General features: G+C 45.9%; 1 pseudogene; it reads right to left on the bottom strand.

The window, feature by feature from the left end:
• Gm9231 (predicted gene 9231) lies at positions 1,334–3,052 on the bottom strand (annotated as a pseudogene).

Here is a 13,943-nt window from a genome sequence, read left to right as displayed (position 1 = left end):
CTTGTCTCCTTTTCACAATAAAATCCCAGTTCAGGACCAGGGTCAGGACCTTGGCACTGTACAAGGTAGCTGGGACCTTAGTTCTGGGATTTCAATTTCTAAAAACAGAAGGGTTTTTGTTGAAAGGAAGAGTTAGGGGCAGGCAGTTACAGGTACAGAAACTTCTGCTTTATAGGGCCAGAAGAAAGCTTGTCACTAGCCCTGCTGCCTCCCTTGACAGCAGAATCTTCCTTCCAGAGGACAGGGCCCCATGCTCAAGGGGAAAGCATGAGCGCACCATCCAAGAACAGAACACTGGATTGTGTCTCTTCTCTAGGAAACTGGGGAGAAGTGTTGTTCAGTGCCTGTGGCTCAGAGCCTCCCAGCTCTCCCACCATCCCTCAGTACCTATGGCTCCTCCCAGCTCTCCCAGCATCCCTCAGTACCTATGGCTCCTCCTAGCACTTCTCACCCCATCCCCTACCCTAAATTTCTCCTTCCTGGGAGCTAGACTTTAGATTCCCTTCCCCAAGCCTGATCCCTGTATAACTCAGTCATTTGGGTTATGCTTTTCTCTTGGCCCTGGCCACCTCTCTTGGTCAGTGATTAATATTCTCTCTCTCTCTCTCTCTCTCTCTCTCTCTCTCTCTCTCTCTCTCTCTCTCTCTCTCTCCTCTCTCTCTCTCTCTCTCTCTCTCTCTCTCTCTCTCTCTCTGTCTCTCTCCCTCCCCCTCCCTCTCTTCTCTCATGGTTTAGTCTGTAGGCATGTTCAGCCTGGCCTCTTTCCTCTGTCTGCTTTCTTCATTATAGCTACAATAAAAACCTTCCCCGTGCTTTAGGAGTAGTTATGCCCCCTCCTACTATTTAATTTTTCATTCAGATTGTGAAGTTGATTTTCATCCTTGAAGCAATACTAGAATCACTCAGATGATTTAAAAGAGTTGGTTGGTTTCCTGGAGCTGGGCTTACACTTGGTTGGGAGCTGCCTGATGGGGTGTTGGGAACGGAATTCCTGTCCTCTGGAAGAGCATCAAATGCTGTTAACCACTGAGCCATCTCTTTAGCCCCTTCTCTTTGTTTTTAAATCAGATAAACCCCATAATGAACTATCATTGCTTATCTGTCAAAATGGTTAAAATAAAAACAGTGACACACCAAATACTGGCAAAGGTTCACAGTGACTGAATTTCTCATAAATTGTGGGTGTGGATGTACAATGTCCCAGCCACCTGTAATGGCAACTTTTGGTTGTCAACTTGACTTCATCTGAAATGAAGTAAAACCCAAGCTGCTGTGAACACCTGTGAGAACTTTTTTCTTTTGAATTGGGAAGTCCCATTTAAAAAAAAAAAAAAAAAGAATGGCTTTAATCATTACTAAATGTGCAGTGGGAGGGAGTGTGCTTCAGATAATCTGAGCATGGCTCGAGGCAGGCAGGTCACTCCTGCTGCCACAGCTTCAGACACTAGTTTGTACATGACAAGACAATGAGGGAAAGCAGTTCCTTCAAACAAACTGGAAAAAAATTGTTCACAGTGGTTTGTATAAACAGAATGCATTTACGACAATTGCATGTAGAGACTCACGCACTCTAAGGCTCTCTTTATATCTTAAAGAAAACAGGCATTTACATTATTCATGACTTACACTAAATTAAAAAAAGATCAATTGTACACTTTCTCCTCGGACAGGATAACCTGCCAGGGTGTACAGCTAAACGCCATCATCAGAGCTGTCCGCAAAGGGAACAGAGGTTCAAAACAAAACAAAATGCATTCTCTTGAGAATGAAGTGCTTGGCTTGCTGCTATAACCAGCAAGTGCCAGCAGTAATCAAATGGAGGAGGGCAGGACAGACAGGTCTACCTGGGCAAGCTGACCAGCACATCACAGTTTAAAAAGGAAGATTATGAACGCTATGTTACAAGTCCCAACCAGGCAGTGTCAAGTGACATCTATTTCTTTGCTTGCTTTGTGATCATACCCCGTGGTGGTGTGACAGGTCTGGTGGTGTTGGGCTTCTTTTTCTCTGCAGGCTTTAAAATCTGGAAGGAACACATGAGGGTCTCATCCACACTCATCATGTCGCCTGCATTGTCAAACTCTCCACAGTAGTTGGGTGCAGAAAACAGAGTGACTAACTGCCTCTTTGCAAAAAACTCACAGCCGTCTTCAACCACCTGATGGGCTCTTCATAGAAGATCCAAATCATTCTTATGGAGAAATTTTGCAACCACTTCTGCACCAGATGTGAAGGACACTCCTCTGTCATTTTCACCCCAGCCTAAGACATCTTTATTGGGGTCAGACCACAAAAGATCACAAAGAAGACCTTGATCTGGTACATCAGTTGGTCTCATAATTCGCCGAATCTGCTCCATAGATTGAAGATCTGGTGATAAACCTCCATGACAGCAGAATATCTTCTCGTCCACGATGGCTGCTATCGGCAAGCAGTTAAAACAGTCTGTGAACGTTTTCACAGCTTAATGTTGTATCTTCTTTTACACTCATCATAAAATCCATAGATCCTATTGATGCTGGCGCACTCATGGTTTCCTCTGAGAAGAAAGAAGTTCTCCGGATACTTGATTTTGTAGGCCAGAAAGAGGCAGATCGACTCCAGGGACTGCTTGCCCCTGTCCACATAGTCCCCGAGAAACAAATAGTTGCTCTCTGGAGGAAAGCCACCATATTCAAGCAGACGGAGCAAATCATAGTACTGCCCGTGGATGTCACCACATATCTTGAGTGGTGCTTCAAGTTCTAAAAGGATAGGCTGACTAAGGAAGATCTCCCGAGACTTCAGGCAGAGTCCTCGGATCTCGTTCTCCTGGAGATAGACATTCTTGCCTGGCTTGGACCCTCTCATTTCCAGCAGCCATTGGATGATGCTGTCAATGTTGAGTTTGTCAATGTCCGCCATCGCCATCCCGCCACCAACCCTCCCGCAGCAGCAGCAGCAGTGGCCACTCGCTCGCCCCGGGATCTCACTCGTCCTCCTTCCTCACTCCACAAGCCCCACGAGCGGTGGTGGCAGTGGCGGTGGTGGCAGCAGCAGCAGCAGTGGCGGGCCTAGATGAACAGAGACAGTCAAATGGTTTTAGAACTTTATTATAAAGGCAGGGAGAATGAGAAAAGGTGGAGAAAGAGAGAGAGACCAGCCATGGCCAAGAGGAGAGAAGGGGGAAAAGAAGAGAGAGAAGAAAGTCTAGAGTGAGAGGGAGTGAGTAAGGTTAGACAGAGAGGGAGAGGAAAGGAGAGGAGAGGAGAGGAGAGGAGAGGAGAGGAGAGGAGAGGAGAGGAGAGGAGAGGAGAGGAGAGGAGAGGAGAGAAGAGAAGTAGAGAGAGAGGAGAGGAGAGTGGAGAGTAAGTTTAAGGGGAGTAAGAGCAAGAGAGCAAGAGAATGGGGAGGGGCCAAACAGCCCATCTTATGGTATTCTGTTATCTTTACTGTTGCTAGGTAACTGGGGAGGAGTTTAACCTGACGGTCAGAAGCTTGGGGCATTGCCTATGTGACTAAAGCCATGCTTCTTTTATGGGGGCTGTGGGGGCAGTAACTTTGACAGGAGCCAGAGTTCCAGGAGACATGAGTGAACTTCCATCCCATGTAGGTGAATTATCACCACTGGGTCCTGGGGTTACACCTCAGCTTGACTGGAGACCAGACTATCTGTGTATAGCCCAATGCCCAACAGCACACAGGCTGGTAAGATGGCTAAGCAGGTAATGGTGATTGATAACGTGAGGCTAAAACCCTGGATCAATGTAGCAAAACTGACTCCTTTAATTTGTCTTCTGACCTCCACATTCATACACTCCACCTATGAAAGAAGTAAATGAATAAAATGTTAAAACAAAAGCCAGGCGTAGTGGCACACATCTTTAATCCCAGCACTCAGGAGGCAGAGGCAGGCAGATTTCTGAGTTTAAGGTCAGCCTGGTCTACAAAGTGAGTTCCAGGACAGCCAGGGCTATAAAGAGAAACCCTGTCTCAAAAAACAAAACAAAAAAAATTAAAACAAACAATTGAGCTGAGCATACAATTGCTGTGAGGTCCAACCATTGTGCTCCCGGGCAGTTATCCCACAGACATGGAAACTCGTGTTCACAGATACACCTTTTTGTAAGTGATCATAATGATTGTGTGTAATGGCCATAAGCGCTGTCCAGATGTCCTTCAATAGTGACTTGGTAACCCAGATGCCATGCATTGGTGCTGTGGAATGCAGCTTAGACATAAAGAGTTTCTAGGGAATTCTATGGAGTGAAAAAATATCCCAAAAAGGGAGAGAGAGAGAGAGAGAGAGGGAGAGAGAGGTATATGATTATTAAAAGGAAATGGGAGGCTCCTGAGGGGGGCTGGAACCATCTGGAGAATTTTTGGGGGGTGGGGGGGTGAGACAGGGTTTCTCTGTATAGCCCTGGCTATCCTGGAACTCACTCTGAAGACCAGACTGGCCTCCAACTCAGAAATCCACTTGCCTCTGCCTCTCAAGTGCTGGGATTAAAGGTGTGTACCTCTACTGCCTGGCTTAATTGAATTTTTACAAGTGTCATTTATTTGTTTGTTTGTGTGTTTCCAGGATAGGGTGTATATAGCCCAAAGTGGACCCAGACTTCATGCCTGCTGTTCAGAGGATGACGATGACCTTAAATTTATGATCCTCCTGCCTCCACCTCTGAGTTCTGGGACTATAGATGTATGCAACTGAAAGAAAGAAAACTAAATTTAAGGCTTCAAGGCCCTAGTCAGAAGGTTTATTCAAGGCCCTAGTCAGAAGGTTTATAGACTTAAAGCCATAAAGATAAGAGAGTCTGGCCAACACAAAGGCTGTAAAGTCATCTCAGGAACCAACTAGCCATTAAGATAAGAAAGGCACACAAGGACAATCTCTGGACAAGCTCAGATGAGTAATGGGCCACCTGCTGATATAGTTTGAGTTTAACCAGATGCTCTGCCAACAAAGATAAACATCCTTTGTTTAGAGTTACTGTCACATACTTCTTGCTGATGTTTAAACTGCCCAATTGTGTGAAACTGTATCAATTTTCCCTATCCTCCCCCAATCCTTTCCTATATAAACTCCTAACTTTTGAGCCTTAGGGTGCACTCCTCTGTCTCCTGCGTGAGATATATGTCGACCCAGAGCTCCGTCATTAAACTGCCTTGTGTGTTTGCATCAAGATGGTCTCTCGTGATTCCTTGGGTGCACACCATCTTGGGACTTGGGAGGGGGGTATCCCCACTAGGGTCTTTCACAACCATGCCTAGTTTTATGTAGCACTGAGTACCCCACACAGGGTGTCATGAAAGTTAGGCAAGCCCTCGACCAACTCACTACATGCCAGCCCGAATATGATTTATTTTTGTAACTACAAGGAATATTTTGCTTTAAAAATAAACCTCTTCATATTAGTAGCAGTTGCTTAAACCTTGCTAATCTGGATCCTGAAAAACTTTCTTGGGCTACTGAGGGGTGGTGAGAAGGCAGACACTTCTATTGCAAATGAGGACTTCTAAATTTCTACCCGACAACTTCCATCTTCACCCGGGTTGGTGACACAAGGTTTCTGAGAGTCAGCCTCAAAAGCCCCAAGGATGCCTGTATCTCATGAACCATAGGTGCTTGTCCATGTTCTTTTCCCTCAACTCTTTCTGAAATCCTTTGTTCCTGGAAGACGTATCTGCTACTGGAAGATGTATCTGCTGCTGGTGTTTCTGTTCATATGTACCTACAGGTCTCTTTATTATCTTCTTTGTCCCTCTCCTACTCCAAACTTCCTCTTTGGCTCTATCAGGGCCAGGTCTCTGCTTGCTGCATAAGCATGACATGTTTGTTCTTCAGAGGTTGCCTTGCTGAATATTGTTACCAGCTCCCTCAGGAAGGATAGGACCCATCTCACTGCTAATAGTTTTCCCTTCTGAATTCCCATGAGCATGTCTGTTCTGCCATGACTGAGCTGTATCTGTGAGAAAGGAAGAGTGAGTTTATACTTAGTTGTACTCAGCCTCTGGGGTGAGGCTCTGTGGGGCTTGTGTCTTCTGGGGAAAAGTCAAGAAGCAGCCCCACATGTCAGTGTTCACACATGTTGCCATGGGTGTGCTGAGAAAGCCTATTCATCAGTCTAGTCTAGACTGACAGCACCTCTTCTGCTGCCTCTTCACTTGGAAAATGTCACTGAGCTAGCTTTATGGGGAAAGGGGGAGCTGAGAAGTTCCTAGGTCTGTGCCACTTTGTGCGGTGGAAGGGGGCCTGGATCTTTTCTAATAATGGCAATAAGGACATGTTGTTGTCTTGGATTACCCACTTCTGGGTATTGTTACTATGGAAGAAAGATTCTTTCTCAGCTGCAAGTGAGTAGCTCAAAAGAGAAAACAGAAGCCCCCAAAGGAGGAAGGACAGGACACTCAGGACTTAATGTGGAGGTGCCAATTGAACTGTGGAAGACAGGTGATGAAATTGCCTCACATCAATTCTGGTTTCTGTTTTAAAACATTTGGTTTGTTGCTATGAAAACAAATATATAGAAAGAATGCAGGTCGGTGACACGAAAGACATTTCTTTTTCCTAACTTTAGATGCTGTTTCCCTCTACCTTTTGACAAGTCGCTGGCCAGCAGAGGAAACAAACATGGGAGGGCAACCAATGCTCATTTTGGAGAAGTTGCCTCAGCCCAAGCTTACAAGGGTTGTGTGTGGTGGGTTGGGTGCAATTTTTAACTAATTGATGAACTGCTGTGGGGAGTCTATTCATTAAAACACACTCTTTGTACTGATGAAACCCTAAGCTACAGGGGACAGGAGGAGGCATGGAGATGCTGGCCAAGGGGACAGTCTTCATGTTTCTCTGTGACTCACCAGGCTGTCTTCTGGGGACTGGGGACAGCACAGTCTTGGTGGCAGGGAGAGTCTCACTGTGACTTTCCGACTATTTAAAGCTCATGAGGAAACACAAAGAGGAAACAATTGTCCCATAGGATAGACTTCTGTAATGTCACTGCTACAGAACCTTCTACATGGGACTCATTAAAGGTCTGGCTCTGAAACCAAAATGGGGCAAGGGTGTCTGGGATGGAGTAGAAGTGCAGGAACAGCGTGGCCCTTCTAAGTCCCTCCCTTGTTAAAGGGAAAGTTTAACTTACATTGATGTATTAGGTCTGTATTTTGCTGTGAGAAAAGATATCCCATATAAATCAGAGACCTTTTAAAGCAGATGAACTGTGGGTTAGACTCACCTAGGTTCCAAACTGGCTTCAGAGCACACAGCAGAGGGACAACTGCAGTCCCAGGTGAGCTCCCTAAAGGCCCTTTCGCCACCCCGAGAGAGGTGACTTCCTCATAGTCCCTGCCAGGATGGGAACTCACTCCACCCAGGTACTCCTAGCAATGCCATCCTTTCTGAGACCAAAAGTTTCTCTTTTCTCATACAAAACCCATAGACAGTCAATTGCTGTGCTTTCTCTACTGATCCCAGCTCCCAGACAGGCAGGCCCACCTCAGTAACAACTCTGGAGTAAGAAAGTGGGCAGAGGAAGCAGTGAGATGGGCTCATGTGTGTGTCTGTGTGTGTGTGTGTGTATGTGTGTGTGTGTGTGTGAGAGAGAGAGAGAGAGAGAGACAGAGAGACAGAGAGAGAGACAGAGACAGAGAGACAGAGACAGAGAGACAGAGACAGAGACAGAGAGACAGAGAGAGACAGAGACAGAGACAGACAGAGAGACAGAGGCAGACAGAGAGAGACAGAGACAGACAGACAGACAGACAAACAGACAAACAGAGAGCTCAGAGCACTGAGCACCTATCTCAGTATGTCTTGAGAAACTCTTGGGACTGATTCTCCCTCTGTGCTGGAGACCAACAGTTGGCATGGTGGGAAATAGGATGGGATGTGTGGGCCATTTCTTTACTTCAGCCCAATCTTCTCTCCCTCCCTCCTTTCCTCCCCTCCCTCCACCCTTCCCTCCCTCCCTCCCTCCCTCCCTCCCTCCCCCTTCCCTCCCTCCTCTCTCTCTCTCTCTCTCTCTCTGTCTCTCTCTCTCTCTCTCTCTCTCTCTCTCTCTCTCTCTCTCTCTCTCTCTCTCTCTCTCAGCACAGACCAGGTCTCTCTATAATGTAACTTTGGTTGTCCTAGAACTCGCTATGTAGATACAGGCTGTAGATCAGGCTGGATCTTTGTGTGCTGGGATTAAAGGTATATGCCACCATGTGCTTTTTTTTAAGGGGTTATTAATTTTATGTGTATAAGCATTGGTCCGCATGTATGCAGGTGTGCCACATGAGTGCAGTTCCTCTGAAAGCCAGAAGAGGGAGTCACTGGAGAAACTGACAGTTGTGAGGTGCTGTGTGAGTGCTGGGAACCAAATGGGTTGTCTGCAAGAGCAGCCAGTGTTCTGAATCACTGAGCCATCTCTCCAGCCTGTTTTCTTTTTTTTTTAAGTGTTGTCTGTGACTGTTGAAGAGCTCTTAATGACTGTCAGCAGCCCAGGACTTCTTAGGAATCAGTCACATTCCCGACGGGTTCCCACGGGTGTGCCTTCAGACAGTGGACCTCCTCCCAAGGTTACCCTTAAACTCTTAGTATTTGCTCTTCCAGCATTCCTGTCACTCAGGAATGCAGTAGCTCAGCTGGCCCAGAATCTGGGCTGTGGCCAGGGCAGCTTTCTCTCTGTGTGTTTTCAGGTGGCAGCTGGCAGGCCCTGGTTCCTGTGGAATGTTGCTAACTGGGCCTCTCTATAGGGCTACTAACACTGGCAGGTAGCCTCCCTCCTCATAACGAGTGTGCAATAAGTTGATAGAGACCAACTCAGGGGCCTGTTTTATCACCAGACCTTAGAAGTCACCTGTAGCTTGAAGTTGGAACCCTTGGGGACCCCTAAGGAGGTTGCCTCTTATCTTTCTCCTTTACTTCTATTATTTATTTATTTATTTATTTATTTATTTATTTATTTATCTATCTATTTATCTATTTATCTATTTATCTATTTATCTATCATCTATTTATCATCTATTTATCTATTTATCCATTTATCTATTTATCTATTTATCTATTTATCTATTTATCTATTTATCTATTTATCTATTTATCTATCTATCTATCTATTTATTTATTTATTTATTTATTTATTTATTTATTTATTTATTTATTTATTTATTTGAGATAGGGTTTCTCTGGGTAGCCTTGGCTGTTTGGGAACTCACTCTGTAGACCAGGCTGGCCTCAAACTCAGCTACTGCCACTCCTGTTGAGATTAAAGCCATGCTCCACCACTGCCTGGTGCCTTATTCTTATATACAGAAGCATGCCAAACTTTTTCCTTTCTTTTCTTTTCTTTTCTTTTCTTTTCTTTTCTTTTCTTTTCTTTTCTTTTCTTTTCTTTCCTTTCCTTTCCTTTCCTTTCCTTTTCTTTTCTTTTCTTTTTTTTGTTTTTGTTTGTTTGTTTGTATTTTGTATTTTGTTTTTTTGAGACAGGGTTTCTCTGTATAGCCCTGGCTGTCCTGGAACTCACTTTGTAGACCAGGCTGGCCTCAAACTCAGAAATCTGCCTGACTAGTCCTCCAGAGTGCTGGGATTAAAGGTGTGCTCCACGACACCTGGCTTGCATACCAAGCTTTTTCATGTGGCTATTTAGATATATCTTAGTCTTGAGACTATATGTACCTATGTCTGTGTATCACACATTTTGCATACTGCATTCTATACCCCAAAATTGCTTGACTGCTTCTCTCGGGATTGATGTTCAGTTCTTATGACAAAGAATGCTCTAGTGAACATTTGCCAGTCATTTCTGTGTGGCTGAGGAAGAAAGCTCTGATGTCAGTCTAGTCTCCTTCCTTCCTCCCTCTGACCTCTAACTGACCTGCACCCTGGCTCATCTCATAGATTCTTAACAAGTACCAACAAGGCCCAGGCAGTTGTCTCTCCTCCCCTCTCCTCTCATCCCCTCCTCTCCCCTCCCTTCCTTTCTCCCTCCCCTCTCCATTCCCTCCCCTCTCCTTCTCTTCCCCTCTCCTCCCCTCCCACTGATCATCTTGGCTCTATCTTATGCTTCTTGTTCTTCCCCAGGTGGCACTGCTTGCAGCCTAAGCTCCATAACTCCCCTTACCAGCTTCAGGCAACCTGTATGAACATTCCAGGTCAGACTGGGCATCTCTCTTCCAGGTACCACAGTGAACTGACCAGGGTTCCATTCAGAACTTGGAGGCTACCTCAGGACTATCTGCCATGTCTGTCTTTCTGGGCCTGGGAGCTCTCTGCTAGCAGTATCAGCTGAAACTCCAAATGGAAGCCTTGTACAGTCCTGGCCTTAGCTGCCATTCTCTGACAGCTAGTGCAGGAATAATGGATCAACCACACCCTGAACATGAACACCATTGTTAACAGAGTTGCCTTTCATGGCTGGAGACAAACATAGGGAACAGTCAGTTATAAGTACTTGTGCAGTGTAATTGCATCTCTGGACTGTGGCTCTCTGACCTCCATTCCTTTACCATGCAGCCCTGATCACAATAGTTTTCTTCTTCCTTTGGTCCTCTGACATTGATTTCTGCTCAGCCCCAAGACCTGAAGGGGCCGTCATCTCCACGCTGAGTTACAGTGCCTAATGTTGGCCTTTCTCACTCCGAGGCCCCTGACAAGCCATGCTCACAGTGGTTACTGGAGGTCAGGAAAGGCATTTATGTCCCTGTTGTTAGTCTGTGCCCACTGGGGAGACACATTGGTGGCAGCTTTTCTTCTACCCAAATTATAAGAATCAGCACAGTGAAGTTCAGTGGGCCAGGTATGGATGGAGTTCCATTTGAAGAGAATTATGATTGACCCTCTGTGGTTGCTTAATATTAGTTGTTAATTTGACAGGATCTAGAGTAGTGATTCTCAGCCTTCCTAACAATGCAACCCTTGTGTTAGGAAGTTCTTGGTTCCTTGTGCTTTGGTGACCCTGAACCACAAAGTTATTTGTTGCTACTTCAAAACTTTATGTTTCTACTGTTACAAATCTGATTGTAAATATCTGATGTGTGACCCCACCCCCCACCCCCAAAGGGGTTGAGACACACAGGTCGAGACCCACTGATCTAGAATCACCATAGAGTAATGACTCAGGGTATGTCTTCAGGGGACTGTGTTAGGTTAATTGAAATGGGAAGAGCCACCCACCTTAAATATGGGTAGCAGTATTCCCCCAGCTAGCGTTCCAGAGAGCATAAACAGGAGAAAGCCAGCTGAGTCCCAGTATTCATCTCTCTTTGCTTGCTGCTGCTATGATAGACTGCATCCTTTTAAATCATCTGCATAGAAACCCTTTCTCCCATGAGTTGCTTTTTGAAGATATTTGGTCACAGATACCAGAGAAGAAACTAGCACACCCTGCCAGCTCTGGCTGCATTGCTCAGCCACTCTGAGCTGAGCAACTGTCTCTAAGAGATCTGCCCTAGGGGACGTCAGAAGTGGCTCAGTGAAGGACTGAGTGTGGAGTCTCCATTAGAGTGAGGGGTCCACTCCCAAGCATCATTCCTCAAGTCTTCGCTCTACCACTTCAGAGACCACATCCCTGCAGGCTATAGTTTCACATTACAGCCGACCCCCAATGTCCTTTTCCACAGTGGAGCCTGAACTCCTGACAAGAGCCACCATTGTAGCACAGTTCTGGCCCCTGAGCACAGTGTCTGTTGAATGGACTGACTCTCTTCACTGCTGACCTCCTATCCAAGCTCCCTGCCACAGTTAACCCTCACTGTGCACCTCTTCCATGCCAGCACTGTTCCAGGCTTAACAAAATCCATCCTAGTTAGTATCCAACTGGTGACAGTGAAGAAAGTGCTGCCCAGCCTCTCTTTACCCCCATAACCACTGATCTTGGCCAGTTATCTTGACTACATCTGGCATCAACTAAAATCCAAAGTTGTTGGTTATGTCTGTGCACCAGTAGACTATACAATTGCAAACACAGATGAGAGAGTTAGGGTGTTGTTGGTCCCTGCTTGCTCTTTATCTCCTGCATCCAAGCCTGCACATCTGTGGGTTTGAGGAAGACTGCCCCACCCTGGCTTAAACAAACACCCTCCAAGTTGGCCAGAACATCTGGGAAGACTAGGGGTGGGGCTCTGTCATCCATATGGCTATGGAGAAGAACTGGTCCCTGCAGGATAAAGGCTTTCTATGAGCAGCCTTTTGGGTGAGGAGTACCCACACTACTGCAAACACCTCCCCCTTATGTTCTCTAAGGAAGCTCAATAAACTCATTGGCTTTACAGAATGAACTTTGGCAAATCTTGTTTCCGTTTGATGTTGAGACCTTAGGGGGAACTGTACCATTTTGTCTCCCCAGAGGAGGGATTTGCATGTGTTTAGTTAGTCTCACTTCACAAAGGAAGGAGCAGAGGTTTGGGAAGTTGTGTGACTTGGGGGTTCACACATACATCACATGGGTCCTAGTTGTGTGTGAGAAGGACAATTGTGATACAAAATGTCCTTAAATTTCAAACTCCCCTATCACATAGCCACCTGCTTCCTTGGAAGCTTGCTCCAGGCCTCTTATCTGGTGCTGTACTGGCTAGTTTTGTGTCAACTTGACACAGCTGGGGTTATCACAGAGAAAGGAGCTTCAGTTGAGGAAATGCTTTCATGAGATCTAACTGTAAGGCATTTTCTCAATTAGTGATCAAGGGGGAAAGGCCCCTTGTGGGTGGGACCATCTCTGGGCTGGTAGTCTTGGGTTCTATAAGAGAGCAGGCTGAGCAAGCCAGGGGAGGCAAGCCAGTAAAGAACATCCCTCCATGGCCTCTGCATCAGCTCCTGCTTCCTGACCTGCTTGAGTTCCAGTCCTGACTTCCTTGGTGATGAACAGCAATATGGAAGTGTAAGCCGAATAAACCCTTTCCTCCCCAACTTGCTTCTTGGTCATGATGTTTGTGCAGGAATAGAAACCCTGACTAAGACAAATTGGTACCAGTGGAGTGGGGTATTCCTGTGACAACCTGACCATGTTTTGGGGAGGACTGTGGAAGGACTTTGGAACTTTGGGCTTGAAGATCCATCCATTGTTAAGAGCTCTGTCGGATGTTGTGTAGGAGCTTGGAAGATAATGTTGAGAACACTGCAGAAGATGGAGTTCTGGTGTGTGAAATTTCAGAGGGAAAATTAAAGACTCTTTTCAGGGCCATTCCTGTTTTGATTGTGAAGATTCTGTAGTTCTGGTTAGCTGGGGCTGAAGAATCAGCTGTGATTAACAAGATACCAGAACTACTAAAGCAAAAACTTTGCATTACTGGGACTATTGATGCTGGTTAGCTGGAGCTAAGAAATTAGCGGTGATTAAGAAGAGACCAGCATCATTGAGGTGACATCTTCTGGAAGTGTTTTCTGAGAGCACAGTGGCTGCGTTCCAGATATAGCCAAAGTTGTACCTTGTGCTGTGGCTGGACTTGGTAATGTGTAAGGGTCACCCAGGTGGTACTGGTTTTGAAGGCATGAAGGAGTTGAGCAGAGCAGCTGAGGCTTGGCACTGTGAGAGGCCATGGAAGGCCATTGGTGAAGGTGCAGCCTCAGTTGCAATTGATGGCCCAGGACTGAAGGGGTCATGCAGTGTTTTGGAGATGCCAGTACCATGAGATGACCACCAAGAGCAGCAGCAGCAGTGGAGTACAGGCATCTGGAGCCTAGAGGATGACGCGTGTGCTACAAAGGGCCTGGCTGGAGAAGTGACCCAAAAGCCCTTGGAGGAGCCCAGAAGATCGTGAGTTGGATCCCAGACATTGGACGGTTGGAGATTGACTTTTGCTTTTGATTGTGACTGTGCCCTGATATTTTCCCTCTTGAAGGAAGAAACTGTTTTAGTGGAGCCCACAGTTAAGAGACTTTTTAATTATAAAAAGACTTAGGATTTTTAAAAAGATGGATATTTTAAAGAGATTGAAATTTTAAGAATATGTAAAGACTGTGGGACTTTTAAAGTTATTTAGAT

Source organism: Mus musculus, chromosome 12, assembly GCF_000001635.26.
Source record: "Mus musculus strain C57BL/6J chromosome 12, GRCm38.p6 C57BL/6J".
NCBI lineage: Eukaryota > Metazoa > Chordata > Mammalia > Rodentia > Muridae > Mus > Mus musculus.
Note: the sequence above shows the minus strand (reverse complement) of the source record. Positions and strands in the feature narration are given on the sequence as shown.